The sequence below is a fragment of the Uranotaenia lowii genome, chromosome 3, assembly GCF_029784155.1.
Source record: "Uranotaenia lowii strain MFRU-FL chromosome 3, ASM2978415v1, whole genome shotgun sequence".
NCBI classification, from domain to species: domain Eukaryota; kingdom Metazoa; phylum Arthropoda; class Insecta; order Diptera; family Culicidae; genus Uranotaenia; species Uranotaenia lowii.
Genome location: NC_073693.1, coordinates 143,742,343 through 143,770,093, shown reverse-complemented (window position 1 = coordinate 143,770,093; position 27,751 = coordinate 143,742,343). Strand labels below are relative to the sequence as shown.

Genomic DNA, 27,751 nt, shown 5'->3' with positions numbered 1-27,751 from the left:
TATTTTTCCCTTCATGTACTCATCATTGCGCACTATTGATAGTTTTTTCAAGAAAAAATAAAAAATCATGAAATGAAGGGTTAATGCTGTTAACTTCTTCTCATAAATCGGAATACTGGCTCGTTGGGACTGTAATTTGTTCTTCGATTTTCAAGAGCGTAACGTCTACGTCGTCTAAGGGCCAAGGTACTGGAATTAGCCGTCAATCGGGAACTCAAAAAGTTCGAATTCACGATACCTCGATCTATTTTTAAAAAGAATAAAAAATCTTTGGTCTATACACATTTAAATATCAGTTAAGGATATCTGCGATCTGTCGACTAAACTATGGGACGAAAAGTCATTTTATGAGCATTTTTGTTTTTTAATTTTTTTTTACTTCAATGAAGTCCCAAAGTAAGTAATATTAATATTGATAATTCATTCCTTTCGCAAGTTCCGAAACTGTTAACGAAAACCATAGGTAATGAATCACGACCCTTACTGGCTGCTGCCTTCATTATGCAAAAATACGAACTCGCCAGTGAACGCGAAAACTGCCCCGCAGCAGCGAGTGAGTGCAACAAATTATGTCATCGTGATTCCAATTAGTGTATGGTAATAAAATAATTGACAAACACGTACGCACGCAGTTAACACTCTGGTTCTGTTGCCATATTAGCATTTTTATTAGTTTATCAGTCCTGGCTGCTTTTCATCCTCGGTAGGTACATGCGAGTACTACATATAAGAGTTGGCTGGGAAGAGTACTGAATGTCACCATCCATCTGCCAGCAGGGAAGTTCTCCGGCCGGGGTTTGTCCTAATTTGCCCGGACAGAAACCGCCAGTCTAATTCTAGTTCGGTCGCACAACTACACACGGTGCATTTTCATCATCATCATCAGGATCATTCCTCGAAACTGAACTGAAAAAGCAGCAACAATCTGCAAATTACGGGTAAAACCAAAGTGCGATGCTTGATTATAGTTAGCTTGTGCCGGTAATTACTTTTCTCTGCCGCTTCCGAGGTTGGTTCTTGGGGTCCGAACAAAAAATAAAACTGAAGAAATAAGAGTAGGGGTAGGTTGAGTTCAAATAGAGGCAAGAAAAAAACGCCAACCAGAAGAAGCAGCAGTCTTTTGCTGAAAATCGAAACTGCAAAAACACCACGACGATAAGAAAATGGAACTTCTTCCGCCCCGGAGAACCGAAACTCCGCCCGAGCGGAAAAGTCTGAAACTGGAAAAGGGCGGTCCGCCTTCATCGGTTGCGTTTCTGTATCTCTCTGCCTCTCTCTCTACATAGAGCGAAAAGCCCGGGTGCCTGCAAAAGTCGGTTTCCTGGACACTTTTCAAAAGTTTTGATTACGACATCCATCAAGTCTATAACAACTTTACGGGGCTAGCCTTGTCTTCCACCATCGCGCGCCATCATCATCATCTTCAACGTCGTCGTCGACGGAGCAGCAAAGACGCAAATCCTATTAGATAGTCAAAATCTTTGGAGCATTTGCGGAATTTGTCGGCTGAGAAAACCGCACACTCATTACCGGAAACTCAAAGTTCCTTCCCTGCGCTGCTATATCTGGGCTCTGCTAAACTGAAAAAGGAGCGCAAAAAAACGGTCCCATCCCATTAGGAAGGACACCACCGACAGGCAACAGGCACTAAATCTGGGCACATCCTGGCAAATGGGTTGGAAACGGCGAATGAATTTCACAAACATAAAATTTTAATTGCGTTACATGTTACACAGAATCATCCACGCCAGTCCGAGCCAAACCAAACCAGGACGAGCCCAGTCGGCCCAGAAGCGGCAGAAAACATGAACCGGAAATCGTTCCGGAACCCACCCATCCATTCGTCGTTCATTCAGGGCCAGGGCTTCAGGGAACTGACAGCCAGGGCCGAGTTGGTGGTTTTTTTTTTCTCTCCGTTTGCTTGTGTAGCGGCTGCAACGGCTCTTTTGCGCGTCACGGTGCGTTTTTTTTGACAGCGTTTGATAAAAAAAATTTGCAATAATTTCATGTTTTCAAATGAAGCATGAATTTGTTAAAATAATGATGATTTTCTTTTTTAAATGAACTTCTTAAAACATAAATGGGGGAGAAGCAGGCGATATGCATCTACTGAGCAGAATACTGATTTTATCAAAATTCCATCCAATATGTGTATAAAATCTATATACACATGTTTTATGTTGAAATCTCTTTCAGTTATCGAGAAAACGATTTTATAATTCAAGTTGTTTAAATTGTCGAACCTCAATCCGTGTGGGTTAAATGCGAATATTTAAGCACAATTACAGTTTGTCGGACAATATTTACGTTTAAAAGTATTGAAAATGATTGAAACTGTTAAATCTTAGAAGACAAAGCTGTTATTTCATAAAATTCTAAGTCTTTTATTATAGGGTAAGTGAGCCTTAACTTGGCATGCTCCTTATCTTGGCATGCCAAAATGCATTTTGGTGTTTTTGATGTCAAACATACGTCCAAAAATGAAAAAAAAATCAAACATAAGAGAAAATCGCATATGGCAACATTCTGCATAGCACTTGTTCACAATTAAATCCAAATGACTACGAAATAATTTTTTTTCACATGATTAACTGCAAATAAAATTATGATCTTCGGAAAAAAATCTTAAATGAACCTACCTTGCTAGTGCATCTGCCAACTTCGGATTGATTTTGAAAATACACTTCATTATGGAAAAATCACTAAAAATTACCGTTAGTTACAGCGAAACATGGCAAAAAATATAAAATTATTACTTACTCCAAACGGCGTACATTTTCTATCTAGAATTGAAGAAAATATAAACATTTTTTTGCCTAATCTTGGCATGCAATTCCACAAATAGAACTATGTATGTATGTGTGAAAACGGCAGGCAGTCGGCAGCCGGCGGCCGTTCGTCGGCCGACGGTGCACAGTGGTTTGGAAATTGAAAAGCCGGCCAAAAGTAAAATGAATGATTGGCATAAATTTAAAATATCATGAATGTATTTTGGACTAAAATTAACTTATTTATCTCTCAAGTCGGCTCAAGCTTATTTGGCATCTTAGTTGGAATTATAATGCTACAATTTGAGCTGCTCTTTTATGGTAAATTTCGAGAACTTTTCTTCTCAATGAAATTTACCTCTCAATAAATTAATTTACTGGATCCGAATCCGAATTGATATCTTGGATTTCAATGTTGAAGTTACTATGTCCATACCCAAAAAATTCCACATTTGGAAATGAGGTTTAACGTATTTTGATTTAATTTGATTTGTATTGAAGATGAACATTTGCTGTATATGTGTCGCTTTGAAAGAAATTGTTATAAAGCTCATATTATGGCACTCTTAATATTATGTTTATTTAAAAAAAATTGCACTGCAATGTTGGAATACTATGTTGTAACGAACTTGAATTTTTATTGTTTGCAGTTACATGTGAAATCAACAATAATATTTTGACCAAGTTTGTTTTTTATTATAGATCACTGTGCATCAGCAGAAGGTGATGACGTTTGTTCTCTGTAGGAAAGAAATATGCGAAAGAAGCGCTGCCGAGTTTGGGTGATGATTTTGCATGAGTGCGAGTGGGATGCAGCTTGAATTTCACCGAGCTTTTGAATTTGCTGTTCGCTTCCATTGCCTATAGTTTCCAAACGAATGAGTGAGATGCAATCTATTTCTATCAAGCTGGCTGGAGTGAGCGAAAGTTTGTCTTGTTTTGCTATCCCGGTGTACGCAAACGATTGCTAGAAAATTCCTAGGGGCGACATTTTAAATATGTATGATTCAAAGAATCTTTCGTTGACTTAAGTTTTAGCTTTAGCTTGCTTCTTGCCTCGATCATAATGGTTTTAAAAATGTCGGTCCTTCTTTTATGGGAGTGGAATAAAAAAAAAAATAAACATTTACTATCTTATGTTAACCTGTTAACTTCAATGGAAACAGATCTATCATGATTGCATATTACAGATTTAGCAAACGATTTGTTTGCTTGATTAATGAACATATTTATGTTAACCAATGCCATAGTTTGGAACTTATAATAGAAATTATAAATACACAAAAACTGAAATAAACCAGTAAAGCTTTTTGACGTGAGATTATAATTCTACATGCAAATATCAATTATAAAAATTGATTGACATTTCGTACTTCCGACTTTTTGAAAATAATACAGAACATTGATGTGCTTCCTTTCGGGATATTTTCAATGAATTCGTGGGGGCTGTTGTTGTATTAGTGTAGCAAGTTATTCCTAGAGACGGCCAATTTAAGGAACTCATAGAGGGCCAAAATTCGGCGCGGGGGCTACAATAAGGAGCATTTCAATCAATAGTTTGATCAGGTTTATCTCAAATTATCAACCGTTTTCAAGCAAGGACATATTTTTACTGCATTTCAGGCTAGTAAGCAATCATATTTGTCGAAGGACTTTTGAAGGTACACATTACAGGAAGACTACAATCATGGGAAATCTAGTCAACCATGCCTTAGGGGCCAAGATTGGGTACATTTACCCTATTATGATACAAAACAAAAGCAAATTATAACAATCTTTTTTTTCCTATTTGTATTATTTTAAGATAGAGACATTTTACAAACATGATGGGGGCACACAAAAACACTGTATTATTCAACTTTCTATTCTTTATGAAACCTAAGCCGCCGACCGTGGTCTAGAGGATAGCGTTCAAGTCTTCTAAGCCAGAGGTCATGAAATCGAGTCTCGGTCACGGCACACATAGTACTCTTTCTGTGGACTGGTGGTGTTAGCATCAGTACGATGCTAGCCATTTAACCCTTGAAGATGTACTCTTTAGTCTTAAGTAGAATTTAGATCTCTTGAAAAAAACATGAAGTTTCACTGAGATCCTATATGTGTGTTAGAGCCCCAAATGACCCGACTTTTGAAAATGTTATGTGCTGCAGGCTAAAATTAATCATAGGGCTAGTGCAAGATCCCATGCCAAATTTAGACCAGATCGGATCCGAGGGAGGGGTCGCTCAATGAGCCTAATGTTTGTATGGGATTTTGAGACATTTTGTTCGGGAGAAACATGAGAACTTAGTTTTACATCAATAACTTTGGTTTCCTTCAGCTGATTTCTTTTGAAAATGGGTTTTCTTGAAGCCCAAATTATTACAAATATTTCATCCCAAGACTGTATTTCGATTCGAGTTAAAATAAAAAAGTAATTAGGTTTAAAAAATGAGCTAACTTTTTTAAGGGTGGTATTCATCAAGGTTAATGCTGCGTCGAAATATTCGAACGCCCCGACTCATTAACAATGATGAATACCACCCTTAAAAAAGTTAGCCCATTTTTAAAGCCTAATAACTTTTTCATCTTAATTCGAATCAAATTACAGTCTTTTGATGCAATATTTGTCATAATATAAGCTTCAAGAAAACCCGTTTTCAAAAGAAATCAAACGAAGAAAACCGAAGTTAATGATGAAAAACTAGTTTTTCATGTTTCTTCCGAACAAAATGTCTCAAAATCCCATCCAAACTTCGGGCTCGTTGAGCGACCCTTTCCCGTGATCCGATCTGGTCCAAATTTGGCATGAGATCTTGTTCTAGGCCAGGGGTGAGCAACCTTTTGAACCAACGGGCCAATTTAAATTTGAAATCTTGTCGGCGGGCCGCACTTAAAATTATTTTTATTTTTTTGAATAATTAGCACGTCAGTTTTTATAACTAGAAATTTTTGGCGAAAACAAATCTCAAAAACAAGACGTGTTTTAAAACAGAAATTAAACACAACTTTAAAAATACCCGATATTGTAAGAAACATCACATTCGTTCTTACAACTTTCTTGTTAAAACCGATGGTACTATTACTCATCACATCCATTTAAAAATATTCTGGAACTTGCCACAGTGATAACTTAGAATGTCGCTAATTGATTTTCTGTGATTTTTTTCCACAATTAAAACTTGTCTTCAAAGCCTAAATTTTTTTCATACAAACGACAAAACCCCCGTTTTTTTTATTGCAGTTCTGTATTGGATCATTGCATTGAAATGTAGAGGAAGGTAGTCGTAATCACAGGAAAATGTTCAATTTCACATATTTTTAAGCAACTATCTTCAAAATTACATTCTTGCTTCTAGAATTTTTATTCCAGATTTTTTTTAATCTTATTTAAATTTCATTGAGATAGGACTTGAAGCTATATTATGACTTTGATAATGTAGAATTCGATTTATAAGTGAAATAACTCAATTTTTCGATTTTGTTAATTTTTCTATCAAAATATCTGAAAAAAAGCATCACAGATAAATGTCAAAGACCTTTTGAATCGAATCTGTCCCACCACCAAAGCGCAGTTCAGAGATGTGAGCCGTAGTCTTCAAGCAAAGAGGAGAACCGTGCGATAGGGCGAAGTGAAAATTAGTGCGGGACGGGGCTATGAACGCTGAGGGGTTCAGAGCCGGTTAAAATGGAAATGACCATTTTACTCTGCAAATAGTTCGCGAACGTACAGAAGCGATTCAAAAGCAACTGAAGGATCATTCAATATTTTATAAAATTTTAGCTGTGGTGATTTGTTCAACAAGATTCCTTAAGGGACAAAATTCCTAAAGGAAAGGCCAATCTCGAGTCGCTTTTGATTGGAACTCCAAGCAGTGGTCGGAAAATCGCTCAAGAAAAGCAATCAGGAATGGTTTCTAGCTAGAATGATGCTACCTCCGAGTGCTGTGATACGCACGTGGTAAAAGTACCCATTGAATATATGTCGAAAATCAACACTAACTTGATACAAGAAGATATACCATGCCACACCGGAGGCTACCGTTGCTATTCGTCACGTGGCTAATCGACGGTGATCGACATACTTGGTGATACATTTTGAACGTCGCTCCCTCAATCATTCCCGAACGTCTATCCTCGCATCATTGTTGATAATGCTCGTTATTGATAGACGATCATTAATGTTTCAAAAGGAAAAATCTGAATAAATACCAGGACCACATGTTCGAAAAAGCTGTAGCACATGCTGGACAGTTCATTGCTGTTACCTAGTCATGATTTTGTCCTTCTAGGCAAAAGGAAAAATAAAAAATCATCTGATAGCCTACATAGATCGCTCAGAACTGATACATATCAGTTATGATCCTAAAGGTTGAAAGTCGTTAGGGGAAGGAAATCAGCATCGAGACGTTCGTTGCTGATAGTCTGCGTCCTTTTTTACCTCATCATGTATCGCAAAAGTGTTTCAAATACAGAAGCGTCGTTGTCATGCATGATTGTTTGTATGATTTGGTTGAAGAAGGAAAATTTGACTGCTTTGATTTTTTGGCTCTGAATGTAGTCAAGCATGGCTCAGTGAAAGTGATTGATTTTCGGAAGCATGATTTTAGATATCTTTTGTTTTTATAAACAACTGATAAATTTGGTCGGCATATTTGATTCATATTGATAAAAAATTTAAAATCGTTCACCCTGGCTTTATTATTAAACTATCGTTAGTTTGGTCAATGTTCGGAAATATAAAAAATATTTCTCAATGTTTTGGTTTAAATTTTTTTTTGCCAGTATGTATTTGCATGCTAACAGAACAAGCTTTTTGCCGAATTGAATAGAATAATTAAGAAAAAAATCTGCTGAGCATATTTTTTTTATCAAACTTATCGGACTTCCAAAATCCTTTGATAATGGTATTGGATTTTGCTCTGCAAAGTGATAGGAGTTAAAGAATTAGGAAAAATGTATCCTTTATGAAAAAAAAACTCAAATACTATGTTTTGCCAATAAAAAATATAACATTTATGCCTTGAACAGAACATAATAAATACTTGAAAAACCAGAAAAAAGTTAACAATCTGAATGATTGTGGGACAAATGGAGATAAGTGATCAAATCATATTAATTTTCCACAACATCGATCCATTCCATTGTAGAAAAAGTTAAGGCATAAAAATTTGAAAAAAAGCTTCGCGGGCCGCACAAAAGGGTCTCGCGGGCCACATGCGGCCCGCGGGCCGCGTGTTGCTCATCCCTGTTCTAGGCCTATGACCAATTTAAGCCTGCAGCGCATAACATTTTACAGGTTTTGAATTTCCCATACAAATTTGGGGCAGTCTAATGTGTGTGTTCGTTTTAAACCTTAATAAAAGCTTGAATTTGCTGTATTTTTATGTATATCTGCAAAAGAAAAAAAATCAACCCAAGTTTTTGGGAAATTATTACCAAGAAGCATATTTTGATTATACTTTTCAGACTCCAGTTGCAAATTAAAGTAAGTCACATAGTTTTCCAAAGAAGCTAAGGGATGAAAAAGTATGAAGATACTGTCAAGAGTGTCAGATCAAAGTTTGTATTACGGGTAATTTTGTAAAACATATTATGGTCGTAAAAAATCTAATCTATTCCGTTGTTTTTTGTTGGTTTTTTAAGCCTTATAACAGTTAACATTTTTATTTTTAATTGAATCTCATGATGATCCTGTTTTTGGTAAAATTGCGTTAGCTGTTATCTCATTGGAAAGGTGTTGGTAGCACAAAAATAATCAAATCCAGTTAATTTCAAAGCAACTGAATCCATCACACAGATCTTCTTAAAAAGAAACATTGGGCAACACAAAATAAAAAATAAAAAGAAAGGGTGCTGCATTGTTAAAACAAAGCATTGGTGGAACGAACTGGTAAATATTATGACTGATACCTAGAGATATACCAAGTGTAAAGTAGAAATATTTTCAATTGTAAACGAGACATATTTTTTTTCCTTTTTATCATAATTTTTCGTCAGGTTACATTAGTATCATTCTTAGAAAGTATTTCTTTCAAATTAATGGTTTCTCGGGAATTTCCAGCCATAGAAATTTGGCTTACTAGGAAACCAACTCGAACTTGAGGCATATTTAAAAGTAGTTAACTAAATATGTGGCTATCAGTTACAAAAAGAATATACCAACAATCTTTCTGTGAGTTTAGGGAAGAAACCTCATTAAATTTGACCTGAGAATGATAAATCTGGGAAGAATCCTGGGAAAAATGTTAGTAATACTTACTGAAATTTTGATAACTTTTACAGGAATATTGATAGATTAACGGCTTTTCAGTCATTTTTTGTAATCAAAACGATTGTTATTTACTACTGTCCAGACGTTTCGGCTATTTGTTGTAGCCTTCTTCAGTGGAAAACTGTAATTTTATTGTGAATTTAGTAACATTGTCATTTTGTTAGTTTTGTTTTGCAAATTTCTACTCACTAATTGTCAGGTTCGTTTCTTGTCTAGTTTCTATTGTAGCTAAAGACCAATGGTTGAATTTTCTGTATAAAAACTGTAGAAGTATGTTAGTTCACAAAATCGAACATATCCTATTTTTGAACTCACTGCTGCATCAGAAAGACTGCAACGCTTCACCATTTGACAGAGACTACGCGGCAGCGCTTTACTGATGGCGGATTTAATTTTGTGTTTTGGTGTTATTGTTATTGGTTTTATTTATGTCACTAACATTTGTTTTTATGTTTGGATTTGTTATTTTGAGTATTCGTGAGACTTTGTAAAATGTTAGAGTATGTAGAGCTGAGATTGTTAACATCTGTCCTAAAGTTTAGTGTATTGGTGTTGGTGTAGATGTTGCACATTTCTAGTATCGGGAGAGAACTCGGCCTTCGAGTTCTATCGATGATTTTGGCGAGACTTCTACAGTTTTTATACAGAAAATTCAACCATTGCTCTTTAGCTACAATAGAAACTAGACAAGAAACGAACCTGACAATTAGTGAGTAGAAATTTGCAAAACAAAACTAACAAAATGGCAATGTTACTAAATTCAAAATAAAATTACAGTTTTCCACTGAAGAAGGCTACAACAAATAGCCGAAACGTCTGCAAAGTTGTAAATAACAATCGTTTTGATTACAAAAATTGACTGAAAAGCCGTTAATCAATAAATATTACAAAAATTCAACACAGTCGAATATCAAAAACAATTTTGCAGGAATTTCGGTGATTATCACAAGATTTTTGGTAAAAAAAATCATAAACTGCAGAGTGCTCCCGGTAACACTTTCAGATCATTCTGTAATAATTACAAATATTTCGGTAAAAACTATCAGCTTCTTGTAGATTTTTTTTTGATTTTTGACTTTTTTTTACAGGTATTTCAAGCTTAAATTCTCTGAGGTTTTTTGGCTTCAAAATATGGTTGATAGTCTTTTTAATTTTATATTTTAGAGTTGGGAAATTGTATGTCATTCAAAAATAACCTTTTAAATTTAGCTAACAACGATTTTTCATAGATACTTTAGTCTTGTAGAGTTGTTTTTAGTTTTTGCGAAGATTTCTTTGAATTTTTCAGGTATGAGTGAAAGGAAACTAAGAACGAAATCCAAATTTGTACTATTTACTTTTTTTAATCAATTCCCAACTAATCAAAAACATTATGTTGGATTCTGATTCCTTTTAAAAGTAGAATAAATAAGTGGTTATACTTTAAAACACTTGGCAACTCTTCACTTAAGTTCATACTTAAATTTAAAATCCTGTGTCGTTTCTATTATTAACCTTTTATAAATATTTTCTAAGCAAAAATTATTTAAACCATAAAATTTTTAAAACTTTCTTGCCCAATAAAATGAAAAAACAATTGACAAGCAAAATGTTTAAGGTAACTAGTTGTTAATTTATCAATCGGTCTTATCGGAAAATGTTATGTGCTTTTAGCACAAAGAACAGAAGTACTAGCTCAAACAAAAAATCTTTAAAAAAGTGTGTAAAATTTCGAATGCTGACATCCAAAAATTACGTTGAAAATTGACTTAAAACAGTGCCATCTATTGCTTCGTTTACAAGTTACGAATAAATTTTTCAAGTGCCTAGTTTCCGCAAAGGCATAATGTTGGAACAGTTTGACCCGGCCCGTTTGCCCGAATTTCATTGAAAAATATCCAGATTTGCCTGGATTTATTCACGTTATTTGGCAGATCATACTAAACAAAACGAAACGCCTCCAAAACGAAATGTTTTGAGCAACTTTTATTTAAATAATCATGCAAGGGTTTTTTGGAAGCCTTAAATACGAGTCACAATTGAGTCGATAAATTTTGATGGGATAAATCATTTATTTTTTGTTTTTGTTGAATAATTTCTGGGTTTTGAGAAAATTTACCCAGATATTGCCTTGATTTCGTCACTTTTGAAATCAAATGCCAGGTTTTTATATAAAATTGTCCGATTTGTCCGTCCCGGATACGTGCTGGAAAAATTTTGGCGACCTTAGGCAAGCATCTTACCTATGGTTACACCACCAGCCCACGGGAATGGTATGTATGCCGTGATCGAAACTCGATCTAATGTTGTAATCATGTCAAAATGTATGTTTTAATTATATGGACTTCCAGCTCTTTCCCTGTTCCAATGCAAGAAGTGCTCACAAACTACTTTACAATCAATTCTAGTATTTAAATGACATAGTACTTACCTTTATTTATCAGAAAATTTTTCAAATTACTTGTCTCCTACTTTCCGACTACACAAAGAAATTAGGGAGGGTCTCAAATAAATCGTACGCAAACCTCTCTTCCTTTTGCTTGATAAGTTCTCGTATGCCAACAAAATTGTATGGAAGCCTTGATTGGTTATACAATTTTCACGCTACACAACGCAATTTATATGGAACTCCCTTTGTCCTTCATTTCTTCACACTGCAATGCAGAAAGGTTTGTAACAATCATATAATCATATCTCATACCCAAATAACTTCCCATGTTAAAATCATGTTAATAATATTTTTTCACCATATACTAAACTTGTAGACATGACACATTACAACTTGAAGTGATGCCAAACAGCACATGTCATTGTATGAAAGCTGGCGACTTTTTTTTACTGCAAAATACTATATTTTAATTTTTTAAGCAAAAAAAGAAAAATTTAATTCATATGGATAAGCTGTAACGCAATAGATCAAGAAAAATAATGATTTTTAAAGGATAAAACATATGTTTAAATTCAGATATTCGACTGAATCACAGCAATTTTCTCTTTTTTATGGTGAGGGTCCTTTTTAAAACCTTTCAATATTTAAACTTACTGACCTTATCCGTTCATCAACAATCGATTGAAAAGCAGATTTTCAAAAATTGAATGGAACGAAAAGAAAATTCGTTCATGTTTCGTCGGTGGTATGAAAAAATTTCATGTTATCGCCACACAAAACCTAAAAATGTTTTTTTTTAGCAGAGAAGCGTAACAGTTATCAAAATTCCTTTGCATCTACCTGCATAACCCTTATGTTAATTTCAATTCCGATACACCGGGGCAAGTATAAGTTGATTTTACCATATTTGAACTTTTAAAAATCTAAGAAAAATATATGAAAATCAATTTTCGTTTATTCAATAACTAAATCTGTTCTCAAAAAACTTTTGTTGAAAGTAAAATGTGCAAAAATGTTGAAAAAAAAAATATTTCTATGTTTATATTTGTCCCGTTTATTGAAAACTTAAAACTTTTTCTGAACTGATTCATAGATGCGTTGCATAGTGTTAAGACTTTGAAATGAATTTAGTACGTTTTCCTGTTTGTTTTATCAAATTTCATTGATATATTTCCATTTTTTCCGCGGAATAAGTGAATGTTTGATTCTACACTTTTACTGAATGCTGTTTTTAGCTTAAGACCTTCATTTTCAAAGACATTAAACAATTTTGTAAATCCACTTCAGATTCAACACATGGGATACCTTTTTCTGAGCTTTCCCATATAATTATGAATCATTTTGGAGTGGAATTTCTTTAAAAAAAAAAGATGTTTCATGGCTTTAAGGCGCCTTTGAAATTGTTCCACTGTGTGAAATTACAGGAGATAATATTATTTTTAACACTTTCAGGTCATATTGAAAAGTTATCATAAAATTTAGCTTTTTCATACATGAAGAAAAAGTTTAAACATTTTTAGTGGTTATGTACCTTCTAAACTGAAAAGTCTTCCGGAAAATGGATATCCTCACTTTTTGTTATGAATGTTGGTCGCTGCGATTTATTGTTTTTGAATTTTATCGACGTTTTTCGATGAGTTTTACAAATTTAAAACGTCTTTTACCAGTTGTCCAGACGTTTCGAGCTACTCTGGCATTCGTTCCTCTTCAGTGGACAAAATTACTGGCTTTCGTCTGATTATAACCAGAACAAATTAGTAGGGAAGAATGGGGATACTTGATCCTCTTTTTTTGTTTTCATAATATCATTTTGGAAAATTTTAGCAACTCGCCATCTTTTCCATTTTTGACGGCGTGTAAATTCAAGTTGATATCCTCGAAAAGTTCGAATGATACATGAACTAGAAGCATTTACGTGAGATTAGAAAAAAAGTGATATTTTTTAAGTTACAGAAGACTTGATCCTTTACTAAGAGGAGACTCCTTAATTCAGAGAGATCCTTCATTCAGAGTGCCCTGACCCTGGGCAAAAATCTAGTAAAATCCGAAAATAAAAGGCCTGTTGACTTTTTTTGCCATATTAGTTCCCATTCCACAGTTATTAAGTATCCGAAAAGAGAAAAAAATATTTTATCATAATGTTTTCATGTGAGATACTATTTGAATTGATAAAAAAAAGATCTCCAAATGATATTTTGGTGATTTTTTCAAATAAAGTTCAATAACTCGAAAAAGAAATTCGTTGAAATAACAGCATTGTTGTTTAGTTCGATTTGGCACATTTTTCTAGAACATTTGACATTTGTAAGACATTCCTGTTTCTAGATATAAAGCTATGATCATTTAGAATCCGGGCAGTTACAAACATGTGTATTTTAAAAACTATTCAATTGATCGAAAAACTTTCTATGGAGGAAATGAAGGTGTTAATATGATATTTAATGTAAAAATATGAAAAAAAAATATTCACAATGATTTCAAGAAATACTACTCTAACTTTTTCACAAAATCTTTTTTTTATCTTTGCACACTTTTTTCAGTCATTTATTGATTTATTTTTTTTGCCACAGAAGCAAAACCTTTGCAAAATCATGCTATTTTACACAAACTCACCTGGAAAAAGCAATTGGAATCTGGTTGGAACCTTTTCATGAGTAGGCATCTCGAAGAATTTGATCTCTTAAATGCGGTTTTAACATAAATTTTTTTGTCCATCAGAACACATGCACAGATTGCGATCTTTGAAATTGATCATCATTAGTTATTTACTGGGTGTCTTCTAGTCAGGCAACACTTTTTGCCTGCCGAAAATGGATTTTTTGCATTATTTAAGAAGTCTGCATTCAGTTATCCCCAATAACCATAGACTTTTAACCATATTTAAGATCAAGGGTTGCACTCCGATGGTTGGTTTGAACTTCGTGTGGATCCTAGGGTGGCTCCTTATTCTTCTCAACCATTTAGTCTGAAAAAAAAAATCAGAAAAAATCAACAGTTCATGAGCTTTCAAGCCAACATAAAGAATTTTCGAGGCGCAAAATGCGTAAAAGGAGCAAAATTAGTTTTACCATGTGTTTTTGCATCGTAAATATCTCAAACACATGTTTACTTAAAAATCTATCAAAAATAGGCAAGATAGTGCTTTTCATAACCAACACAACGCTGCTAATGTTTTGCATATCCAAGCTCTATTAACGTAGCTATCACCGAAATAAAGTGCCCGGATACTAAATGATCATAGCCTTAGCGAAGGAATCAAGTATCCCCAGGGATCAAGTATCCTCATTTTCCCCTATAGACGAAAGCCAGTAATTTTGTCCACTGAAGCGGAGCGAATGCCAGAGTAGCTCGAAACGTTTGAACAACTGGCAAAAAATACGTTTTTTTTCTGATTTTATTTTAAAGGACAGCTCTTGTTGTCTCTACATTTAAAAAATAAATTCAAAATGAAGTACGTGATTTTCAAAAAAAACTTTTTTGTTAGAAAATCTTTTTCCCTTGAATATGCACAATTTGCAATATGTGGCATCTTGTAGGCCTTATCATTACCTGGCTTAGAAAAAAAAATTCATCAAATTCTGAGATGCAATTTTTTGGGAAGATGAGTTTTAGTTTTTAAAAGGCTTTTTTTAAGTTCAGGATTTAAAAAATCTACTTTTTTTTTCTAAAAATTCACTCATTTTCCCAAAACTTTCTCATGAACCACATTTGAATAGGAATTGCAATTTTCGAGCTAGAAATATTCATAATTTTTTTCCCTGAAACGTTTGGCCCTGTAAGTCTAGAAAATTTATGGGAAAGCTAAGTATGCAAAGCTGCATCACTAGGTAAGATCTTTATGCCCACAAGGTTTCATTGAATTCTGAGAGGGTCATAACAAATTCGTGTCAGTTTGTCGTGAAATCCATCCTATGTTAAATGCTTGCTGGGAAGTGTGAAAAATTGATACATTTTTCGACTGTTTCTTTTTGCAAAAAAAAAAATCAAATAGAAATTTTTGCTTGATAGTTTAATAAATATTTTTCTCCTATGTAAATAAGGGTAAAATTTGAAACCGTAATTTTTTTAACTGAAAAAACTTCTCAGTTGCTTGAAGAACAAGAGAGGTTTAAATAAAACATGCTGTGACTTTTCGGCTGGGGCGTATCGTTGATTCCGGAAAGCTCGAATGTTCCAGCTTCATAGATGATGAAAAGCAAGACATGAAACTATTGATGCTACTGCTGCTGCTGCATGGAGATACGTACGTTTATCGGATCTAAATACGCCGGGCGGGTGGAAAAGATAAAAAATTGAATTAATTCTGGCCGGAGCTGAAGCGCAAACAGACAGTTTTCGAACGGGTGAGAAAAATTCAGCTCCGTTGGGTCTTCTCTCTTTCATCAACATCAACTGCAGGAACCCGAGATGGTAGCCAGCTAGTCAGACGGAACATGTGAGAAATGTGATGAAGTGTTGAAAGTGATCCACTTGGAGTTTGGTGGTGATTCGTTTTTGCATATTATTTAATTTAACAATGCTGGAGTGTATTTTTGTTTAGGTTTCAAGCTCATAAATTCTAAAAAGCAAAATAATAAGCATCTGTATTCTCAAATATAATTATGATTTGTTCAATTTTTGTTCGAAATTTAACAAAAGGATTCTTTTCAACTTTCTTTGATACAGTCGTTTCAAAGAAAATAAAAAATTACTGCCACGAGTCTGGCCATCATGAAACAAGTGTTGAAGAAAATAATGAGAGCAATCGAGAATAGTTTTTTACTTCGTCTTGAAGAACAGGCGAAAACAACCCTTTCGAAGTCTACACCACATAATCATTTGTTCTTCTTGAAGGCGGAACGATACTGCTGCTGCTGCATCCTGCATCTTATAAGAAGATTCCTGGCTGGATCCGAGATAGATTTTATTCGCCTCTAGGATCAGATTTACGCCCGGGTGCGTGATCCGAGACTGTAAATCCTGGCACCCGGAATCTAGAAGTTTCGCCTGGAATAAGTGGCTTTTGTACAGTACCTATTAGTTTTTTTTTGCTGCTTCTCCGTCAAAAACTTCCGTGTGGCTTGTCGGTTTCTTAAAGAATGTTGAATGTTTCTTGCCACACCTTGGCCTGTTTTCTTCTTCCAGGAGCTGCAATCTGGCCAAGTTCGGTGCCTTCCTGCTTGCAAGGCACACCAACACATCTCAGAGATACACACACACACACACACACACACACACACACACACACTTACTTACATACAGCTTAGCTGCTGTGAAAATTTCTGGAGCTTTATGTTGTTCTCCGGTTGTAATACACTGTGGGCTGTGCTAGTAATTAATCACTGTGAGATATTTTCCGGACTGGGAATCGAAAAACTAAAAAGTGGAGGAAGTTTGTTAAGATTTTCCCTCTCTCGGATGTGGCCGGAGTTGAAATAGTTGCTGACTGCTTCTGTTGGGTGGGTGTAGACTCTAAACTGTTGTTGTCTAAACGATTTGATTAAGAGCTGCTCTAATTGGTTGTTTGAAAATTCCAATCTTGATATATGAACTCCTTGTTGAAGTCCCTACTGGAGTACATTGAGGTTGAAAACACTTGAAGAGCCGATTTTCTTTTCTAGAACTTACTTCCAAAAGTTGTTCCAAAGTCGTTAACCTACCGACTTACCGTTTGCATTAAAATTTAATTAAAAAGTTAAACTCAATAGTCAAACAACACCCTCTAAGCGACTCACCTGAAAATATGTCGTCTCGCAACGTATGCACAACAACCATCATTTGGTGGATGCTCTTCTAAGTCATCTGAAGAACAACACACGAGCACTCGATGATGGCCACGTGAATTCGCCTCCTCTGTGCATCGCAAAGGTAGGATATTTCTATTTGAGGAGCAATGTGTTGCCAAAGTTCGACGCAGCCTTTTCCGTTCTACCGATCTCCTGATGCCGGATGCAAAACATCACACCGTGTGAGTCCTTTATCCGACATTTATGGCAACGAAAATATACCCCCAGAACAACTGAATATTTAGGGAGCATCAAAATTTGTTCCTAACTACTTGAATAAGTTTCTTGGTGCTAGGACGTGCAGATTTCGTAAATCTTTTATACAGCTGCTAAACTTAATGATTTTTGAGTGATCTATGATCAATTGACACAATTTTTTCAAAATTTATGTTTGAAATGTGCATTTGTCTTTAATGTTTGCTCTAAAATGTTTTCAGAATATTAACTTCTTCGAACATTCTTCAGAGCAAGTTCTCTCGTGTTAGAACAAGACCACTCGTGTTGGGAAAAAGTGGTAGAAATTTTGACAATTGTAGCACATTTTGGAAATTTTTCCATGAAATTTTTTTTCAAGATCATTGGGCGTTGTATTTTTTTACAGTACTGTTTCTATTTCAGCCGTATGCGATAGGAATATTGCTATTTTTGCATCACAGCATGTGAAAATAAAACACGTGTTGTAAAAAACTTGAATGCCGCAGATCTTGAAAATGTTTTTGCATGGTAAAGTTTTCAAAATGTGCTAAAAGTGTCAGAGTTTCTACCACTTTTTCCCAACACCAGTGAACTTGCTCTTACCACATTTTTAAATCTCTATCATGCAAAAACATTTTCAAGAAAACACATTAAAAATATGCTTGTTCTAATGAGTTTAACTTTTCCTGTTCTTCGCATGGCTGTGAATAATAACTTACGTCTGAACACTCGGACAGTTGTAGGTTAAGTTGCTTTATTGAAGACTTTTAGTCTTAGTGAGACCCATAGAGAACGACGTGGTGGTCATCTTTGCTGACCAAGCATCGGAGTTGCCGGTATGATGTTTATACAAACATCGCGGCAACCTGACACCATTAAGTATGGGAGAGTGGGGAATCATGGGCCACTTTTTTTCGTTGTTCCATAACTTCTTTATTATAAAAGATAAATTGAAAATAAAAATTGGTACGGTTTTCTACATTTTCAAGGTATCATAAGGTATTTTTTCAAATTTTTTAATAAGTTATTTTATCCAAATTCTGACTGTTTGAAAAAAAGCAATATTTTTTGGATTTTGAAAAACGGTGGGGAATCGTGGGCCACCAAATCCCAATTGACCAAATAACATGCAAAGTTTATGAGTTGACCAAAAACTGTGATTTCCTAATGCATTTCGTTATTGAAAAGCAATTTCAGATGATGAAATAAAAAAGAGAGCTGTGTATGATCGCATAGATTCCAAAACCTGGCTCGCGAACGTTTTGGCAAAATTTCTTATATAGGATGGACAAAATATTTTTCTTCATTTAACATAAGAAAACTTTGTAGATAGGAAAAACGTATTTTAAGTTCTGAATGTGTATAAAAACATAAAAATATAGGTGATTCAAGATGTGTGGCCCACGATTCCCCACGATCTATGATTTGCAATTTGATTGCGTTTGTGGGACTTATTGATGTTTCATCGAAAATTCCTTTTCCACGTGAAAGATCATGACAAAACTAAGATCATGAGCGTATGAGCATATTTTTGTTATGCACTTTAGGTTCCCCATCGATGCAATTATCGGGTGTTTTTTTTAATTATGTAAGTAAATTTTTCTAACTTTTTTTAGCTTGATAAATAAAAGAAGCATATGATGTGTATTTCAGTCAACAACATATAGGAATACATCTTCACGCAAAGCGACGACGATGACAGTTGGTTTGAGATATTTATCTCAACACACATCTGAGATATTAAAAGTGGCCCACGTTTCCCCATGGCCCACGATACCCCACTCTCCCCTACAAAATAATAAACCGTGCTGACAAAGCTGCATCGGTTAGCGACATTTACAGTGTCGCTCAATATTTTTAAATATGAGCGCGTGGGGACAAATGGCGCTAACCCCAATTTGTTGCACTTGGTTCAAGCTTTAATGTAATCTATTAGTCTTGAAAATTTACTTGCACGTTTTTGCAATAAACGCGCATGAAATTGATAAAAATTAAAACTTAATAATGGAATTAGTTAGCTAGAAAACGTCGTATTTAGACTGTTAAAATCTTGTGCAAACGTTATGCCTTAACAAATATTTAGAACATAACATTCATTTAAACCCTCATCTAACAATAGTTAATTTTTAAAAGACTACTTTAAAGAAACTTTAAAAATCTTTGAAAATAAAACCTATATTAATCTGCTCTCAACAGAGATAGAGTTATGATGTTTTCAATAAAGTTTCATATTTTTTGAGAATTCTACGACTTTTTAGAACAAAATAATGCTCTATTTCTACCAACAATAAAGTTAGAATTTTCAATTTTTCCCTAGAAGCCTTTGACTAATGTTAAATGCTTCCAAGTTATGAAGTATGTTTGAAGGAGCAAATGTTCTGAAGACATTAAAAAGCAAACATGGAAGACAAAGGCGCTAAGAAAAAAGTTCCACATTTTGCCCTTTCAGACCACTGTGCAACGGTCGGGCAACCTTTTGAAATGATTACTCCAAAATAATTTTTGGCAAGTTGATATTACGCCATGGCAAAGAGCAAAAAAAATCGCCTGGTTTTTGTATAATTCATATTTTGGCCACCATGATAATTTTTAAAGAAAGCCATTAACTACTAAAAACTCAATTAATTTTTTTTCCAATTTATCAATCTAATACCTGGTATTTGATACGTATCTTTTCGATCTTTGCTTGATTTTTTTCGGTAATATAGTGATTTAGAACGATTCGGTTTACTGTATTTGATATTTTACAATCATTTTCAAAAATGTTTAAATAACAGAAAAAATAATAGATGACCCATTCCAAGCGCTTCTCAACTGGGGAAACGATTTTTATTATTCATTATTCAAAAACAATTTGCACATCATCAGAAAGCCTATACTTTGAAGTTTATTTTCTATCAAATGATATTCAGTTACCTTTTTTTCTTTTTTTTAATATAATTACCTTTTCTTAGCATTGATAGGGCTACTGTTGAAATCCAGAATGCAAAAACCCACTAATAGCTTATGTTACTTGCTGGCATAAATTTCAAACAAAATAAGCATAGAGATGTACCGAATATTCGGCGCCGAATACCGCCGAAAAACCGTTAAGCCGAATATTCGGCTAACCGAATAGTTGAGCTAAATATTCGGACGAATAGGCCGAATAGGCCGATTATCTACTACAGACTTGTAAATTTTTCAAATAATATGGTTAATTTATAAAATAACCAGTATTGTTGTAACTCTACACAATCATTACAAATTTACGGTTACAGCAAAACATCTAAGGTGTATCCACGTATCTTTCACTGTAGATCGTACAGGAAAATGGTGAACGATATTGCTTTACACTTTGATTTTAGTTTATTCCAGATTTTCTGGACATATTCAGACTTGTCGATAAATTCAGTAAAGAATCCAGATAAGTCAAATCTCACCGGGATGTCCAGATATTGTTTAAAACTTCCCAAATTTTGCTAGGGTTTATTAAGATTGTTTGCTAAACCAAATAAAAAACTCAAGTTCCTCTTTTTTAAGGTTTTATGTTCAATAACGATTTTTCAAAAATTCTAAATGTACATAAATTTTGTCCTTTTTATTATTTTTTTTTTCAAAAATCGTCCTGAATCCTGACCGTGTGGATACGTATGGTTGAAAGTATGGTATGCTTAAAGTTATCTATCTATCAGATCATCTATCATTTCAACAACTATTTTGAAGATATCTTCCTCAAATTCAACCTTCATCTAATTCAACACCGGAGAAGCAATTTTAAATAACTTGGCACCCATTTAGACATATTTTATTCCAGATGTCACATAAACGCAATCTCTATGGTGATAAACGCCCTAGAACTGACTAGTCATTTGATGTCTTTTCATTTATTGGTGACATTTTGAAAATCAAAAGGACCCCTACTTAAAATATCTTGTAATACATCATCCGATTGAAAATAATCGATAAAAAAAGCATGAGGGCCTTAATGTGGAAGAAAAAAATACCATTGAAATAATCGCTAAAGTTTTTTTTACATTAAAAACTCAATAAAATATTCGTTTGGCCGAATAGTTGAAAAGGTCAATATTCGGTATTCGACCGTCCGCCGAATACCACTATTCGGTACATCTCTAAAAGTATCCATGGAATACATGTAATAGAATTCAAAAAACATTTGAATATGGTAAGTTTTATAAATTAACTTTTTATATCAAACAGTTTCATAAAACTTTCATAGAAAAGAATAGCATACAAATATTTAAAAAAAATCCCTTATTTGAAATTTCTACCTCAAAGAATGCTACTAAAAAACCCAAACCGAACCCCATATTCACACAAATCCCACAAAAGAGAAAAAATTCAAAAAGTTTAAATATGTTCTAGCACATCACCAAATTATACTATCGAAAGGGGTCGCACAAAAAACCAAAAGTTTGTATGGAATCATGTGGATTTTGTTCGGGATGAACAAAAAAAATACATTTTTTCACCGATTATGTTGGTTTTTATCAGCTGATTATTGTTTAAATTTGAGTGTATTAAAAGCTTTAGTTATGATTATATTTCATCTAAAGAACGTATTTCGATAAGAGTTATCATAAAACAGTTATTAAGCTTCAAAAACGTGTTTATATGCGTCGATAAACGATCATTCATATTCATGTACTTTTCGTTAATTGACCTGATTTTTAAATTCATTCTATTATCATAACTCTCATCGAAATGGACCTTGGGATAAAATATTTGTCATAATTAACGCTTCGTGAAAAACTATAATAAAAAGAAATCGGCCGATAGAGACTTAAGAAGTGGATGCAAAATCTCGCATAATTCCATGCAAATTTCAGGCTCCTTGCGCCATCTCTTTCCGTGGTCCGATCCCCCAAATTTATCATTCGACTTTTTGCTAGGCGTATGATCCATTTTAGCTTGCAACTTAAAAAAATAATATGTTGGCTGATTTGGGCACTCTAGTGTACATTAACAAACTTTTCATAGATTGAGGGATTTTGAAGTAATCATTCAATTTTCCATTCCTCTGCCATTAAATTAAAAAACAAAAAATCAGAAACACATTTAAACGCTTTAACGAGTAAATTTTTTCTTGTATTGGTTTATCTAATATATAAAGATGAGTTGGACTATATAAAGGGTGATACGGGCAAAAGTTGGTCAATATCCACTTGAAGTATTTCTTTCAATTTTGCATTTAAAAAACCTGAACACCCCTCATTTTGAAGGTGTGTGTGTGTAGAATGTTGCTCCTATTTTGATTTGGAATTCACTCTTTAGTTGTCAAAATGCCGTCCTAGGAGGGAGAGCAGCGTATCAAAATTTTGCTCGCGCATCGCGAAAATCCGAGCTACTCGCACGCAAAGCTGGCAAAATCGCTAAAAGTTGCCAAATCAACCGTTACAAATATAATTAAAGTGTTTGGGGACGTTTGTTGACAGCCAGGAAGTCTGGATCGGGGGGAAATAGATAACCAGAAGAAGCTGAGACGACAAAGAGTGTTTCCGGTAGTTTCAAGCGAAACCCTAACCTCCGTCTCCGAGATGCCTCAAATAAGCTGGGTGTACCGTCTACAACCGTGCATCGAGCCAAGAAACGAGCCGGACTATCGACTTACAAGAAGGTAGTGACTCCAAATCGCGATGATAAACAAAATACGACGGCCAAAGCGCGATCCCGGAGGCTGTACACGACGATGCTGACAAAGTTTGATTGTGTGGTAAAGGACGACGAAACCTACGTCAAAGCTGACTACAAGCAGCTTCCGGGACAGGAGTTTTATACGGCAAAAGAAAGGGGAAAGGTAGCAGATATTTTCAAGCACATGAAACTGTCAAAGTTCGCGAAGAAATATCTGGTTTGGCAAGCCATCTGTACCTGTGGCTTGGAAAACAGCATTTTCATAGCTTCCGGGACTGTCAACCAAGAAATTTACGTGAAAGAGTGTTTGAATAAACGTCTGCTACCTTTCCTGAAGAAACACGATTGTTTCGTACTGTTTTGGCCGGATTTGGCATCTTGCCATTACGGTAAAAAGGCCATGGAGTGGTACGCCGCCAACAACGTGCAGGTGGTTCCCAAGGACAAGAACCCTCCATACACGCCAGAGCTCCGCCCAATTGAGAAATACTGGGCTATTGTCAAGCGGAAGACCAAAAAGACCAAAAAAACTGCTAAGGACGAGCAGCAGTTCAAGGCAAACTGGCTTTCTGCGGCGAAGAAGGTGGACAAGGTGGCTGTACAAAATCTGATGGCAGGGGTTAAGCGTAAGGCCCGTCAATTCGGATTTGGAAAAGCGGAAGCCTAACTGAATATTTTTCCTGAATTTTATACTTATTAAACTTGAAAAAGAAATTTAATTTGATTTTTTTAATAAACGATTTCACCGATTTACACTTGTTTTCCCTTGACTAAATTTTGACCGTATCACCCTTTAGGCTGCTGATTCTGGCTTCAAAAGTGAGTATTATTAATTCCATCTTCTTTCCATCAAATGAAAATCAAGTGAAATCAAATGAATCAAAATCAAGTGAAATCAGATTAAATGCCTCATTTAGTTCAACCTTCGACACATCACAGTAGAGCTTTGAAAGGAAGTCGGCACAGAATGACGATTCGAGCTTTCGACTGCACTACTGCAACGGCACTTAATTGTTGTTGGCACAAGAGCTCTTCACCGGCAGCAGGAAGGAACAGGAAACAGCTTCCGAATAGAGTTCAATTCACACAGACGCCGGCACACAAACATACAAACTCATATGTAGAAACGCTTTCCATAATTCCTGAACATATTGGACTAGTCTAGTGAAGCAGTTCGTGTTAGTCCTATCTTCATAGATATGTAGATGCCAACACGAGAGGCCGAATAGTGCAGTACTCACTACTCACTAGAGGTAAGGTACCTAATTGTAGTTGCATCTCGGATAAATTAATTGCTTCATTATGACGACTACTGGAGGATTTAAGACTGCAGACTATTTTTGCCGACCGATTTCGAGATTGAGCTCGGGTTTCCGTATTTACTACTGGAGTGGATTTTCACAAGACAGGTGCATTGGAGCTACCCACTTTTTGGTGGCAAATTAATCCAGTAGGGTCACATTATTGGAAACTCGACAGGTTTCCAGTGTCGTTGGAATGAATTTTGGGAGAAAAAAGATTCAGGACATTTGAGCCTTGAATGAATTTTTGGATCTGGGTTCTATTTATATTGAGATAGATACATAGATATTTTTCAGGTTTTCAAAGAAATTTTAATGAACCATTTAATATCAGAGATTGATCAACATAATTTTTTCTCTTTTCAGGTAAGTTACACACGAGGAACTATTTATGCTCAACCATTCGGGTAACCTTAAACTAGATAGTCTTATGGTAAGTTTTGCAGCACATTTTGTAAGGTTTGATTATAATCTAGATTATTTGACAAACTCTTACTCAATTAAAATAACTCAATATGTTTCAAGAAGCCCAGTAATATTAAACGTTTAAAATATTTCCAACATGCATCAAAAATCAATTTATTTCTGATATTTGTTATAGAGAATTTTTTAGTTTAGGTATTGTAATCATATCACTTGAAGTTCATTCCAGAAGTTTTTACGTGCTGCAGCCACTGGCTTTCAAAATTTTCTGCCACACAATAATTTGAAATTGAATGATCACTCGAGTTTGAATAAATGATCGGCAGTTTTATTTTTAAACTTTAACTTTTCCTTCGATATCTTTTGTTCTGCATTTGTATTCCCCATAAAATTTTGATTTGTGATGTCAATTTAATAATTTGAAGCTTAATGCAAATGTTTGTATTTGCGGATGATGTTCAATTGTTTATCTTCATCTAGCTATTTCATCTAGCTTTTCGAATGAATTTATAGAATTTGATCAAGTGGTTTCTGAAGTATAAAATTCTAAAGTTAGGTGTTATACGGCTTCGATTTTTTCGCGGTCCTTAATGTGACCATTGATTAAAATTTAAAAAAAAATGCAAGAGCCCTTCTTGAAAAAAAATGTCCCGAACCCCCAAAATCCTCAACCCGACTGATAGAAGCACACCAGCTGATTTGAACCGTTTTCAGGCATCCCAAGAATCGTTCATACTTATTTTAATAGAACTTGCTCAACAGTTCGGATTTGGACGGAAATGAAAAGATAAATGATAAAAGTCATTTTAAGATTTTCGGTAACTTCTTTTAAAAAAATGAGAAAATCTGAGAAAAATTCGGGGATTTTCAGCGAAATCTGCACATCCGGGCCGGAAAGAACCTTTCTTGAAATGTGTATCATATATCGGGGCAATTCCAGGTAAAACCTAGCAATCTACAAGCTTAGGGCCCATTCAAATATTACGTAACGCGTTTTAGGAGGTAGGGGATATAACAGCTTGTTATGCTTCGTAGATTTTAGATTTTTGACTAAATATGGGCCTTAGGGGTGACTATGGGTCACTTTTCATTTACTCATAGCTTTTTCAAATATCAATATTTTTCAACAATATTTTGCACACTTACACCTTTGCTATTTGCAAACATTTCTGCATTGTTACATTATGGGAGTTGAATTACAGGAGTTATTGGGAAAACATACCTAAATCATCGTTTAAAGGCCCATTGTCACCCCGCACGACGCTAATAGAAAAAATCTTAGATGAAAAGTATTCTTCAAGCGTTTTTCCAAAAGCATTGTAGAGCTTTTTTACATTTAAATCAGTAATCAGCTTGAAGTTCATGGAAATGAAAAAAAAAATGCGTATCTGTCTAATCTACTACCTCACTAAAAATTTAGCAATAAAATTAATGGGTGCTCAATTAAAACAATTACTTCGTTCCAGTTCAATCCGTATCGTAAAATCATGCATTTTGCTCAACGCCACTTATTTTAAGAATTTGTACAACATTTAGCTGCAGCATATTCTGTACAGGAAGCAACTTTTTATTCATTTTTTCCTTAAATTGGACCTCTCCCAGGTGATCCATGTAAGTTTTCTTCAAAATATTCCAATTTTAAACCTAGCCAACCTACTTAGTTTGTCTTAGCCCCGGTGCGTTGGGAGAACAGGATATTTTTTGAATAGTAGAACGAATAAAAACAGTCAAAATTATGAAAAAGCAATTTTTTAAAAATAAGCATGTCTTATTTTTTAACCAATAAAAGCTACATTTTAGTTATTTTTTTAGATTTTTCAACCTTTTTAATAATTAATTCAAAGGTTAAAATCAAACTTATCACTGTTAAAATGTTTGTCTCGACTTTAGCGTTATTGCCATATGTCAATTACATGATCTAATAGGAAAATTCCCTGGATACAATTTGTTGCAAACATCAATGCACAGTTGTCCAGTTGAAATTTTGCGAATTCAATTATTGGCATTTTCCACTTAAGTTTGATGCATTGGATATGTTTGACAAACTTATACAACAACTAAAGGCGGTCATTTTGAATGAAATAATTTTAGGTTGGTTCATAAAATTTCAGAGATATTCAAATTGTTTTCTAACTGTATTAAGCTAGTGACCTACGAAGGTCGACAATATTGTTGAGCATAACAACTTGTGAAAATTTGTCAAAGGCATCTATCTCTTGAACTTAAAATTTTATGGCAATTCGTTTTCTTGTAGTTAGGGTGGTCATACAAAAAACAGTTTTTTCATTATATCTTTTTAGGGTGATATTTTATCAAACATATTTGTTCTGGCAGATTTTAAACAATTATAATGCACATCTTTTGTGGAAAACGCAAAACCAGTATTGGTTATTATTTAAATTTTTTTAGTTATGAAGAAATTAGTGCTGAATTTAGAACTACGATAAGTTCAAACGGTGCAAGTCAAAAATATTATCGTTGATTGCATTTGAAAATTCATGTTGCAGTCTTTACAATATAAAAAATTGGAGGAATGTTTTTTGTTTGAAACGTTTAATCGTAGTTTGAAGTATAGAAAAAATAGCTCACATCTCTAGAAAAGTAGTGAGAATGTGTATCTGTGTTCTTCAAGAATTCAGAAATTACTGGACCAAATGATGTTAAATTTGATTTTTCGAGAAACAATTTTTCCTGTAAAGTTTCGAATCCCTCCCATTTCAAAGAAGGAAGTCTCCTATACAAAATAATCGGAAAATCGGAAAATACTATAAAATACGATTTGATTCAATCAATTCACAAGTGATTTTCATAACCAAGGCCGTGCGAACGGGGGGGGGGGGGGGGGGGGTTTAGGGGTTTTAACCCCCCCCCCCATGAAGATTTTTTCCAAGTAAAATTTTAACCGAAGTAACGGAAAATTACTTGATCTTAAAATGTATTTGAAAATAAGTGTTAACAAGCAAGTTAGAAATTTTTCTCGCCTCCGGCGGAATTTAGTTTTAAACCACCCTTGGCTTTAGACATTTCGTTCTACGATACTATTC

The 27,751-nt window shown here is 34.5% G+C and overlaps 1 protein-coding gene across 10 annotated transcripts in view; it reads left to right on the top strand.

The window, feature by feature from the left end:
* The window catches only part of LOC129751837 (protein alan shepard), an 873,165-nt gene that overhangs the window by 305,728 nt on the left and 539,686 nt on the right, over positions 1 to 27,751 (top strand). The window lies entirely within an intron of this gene.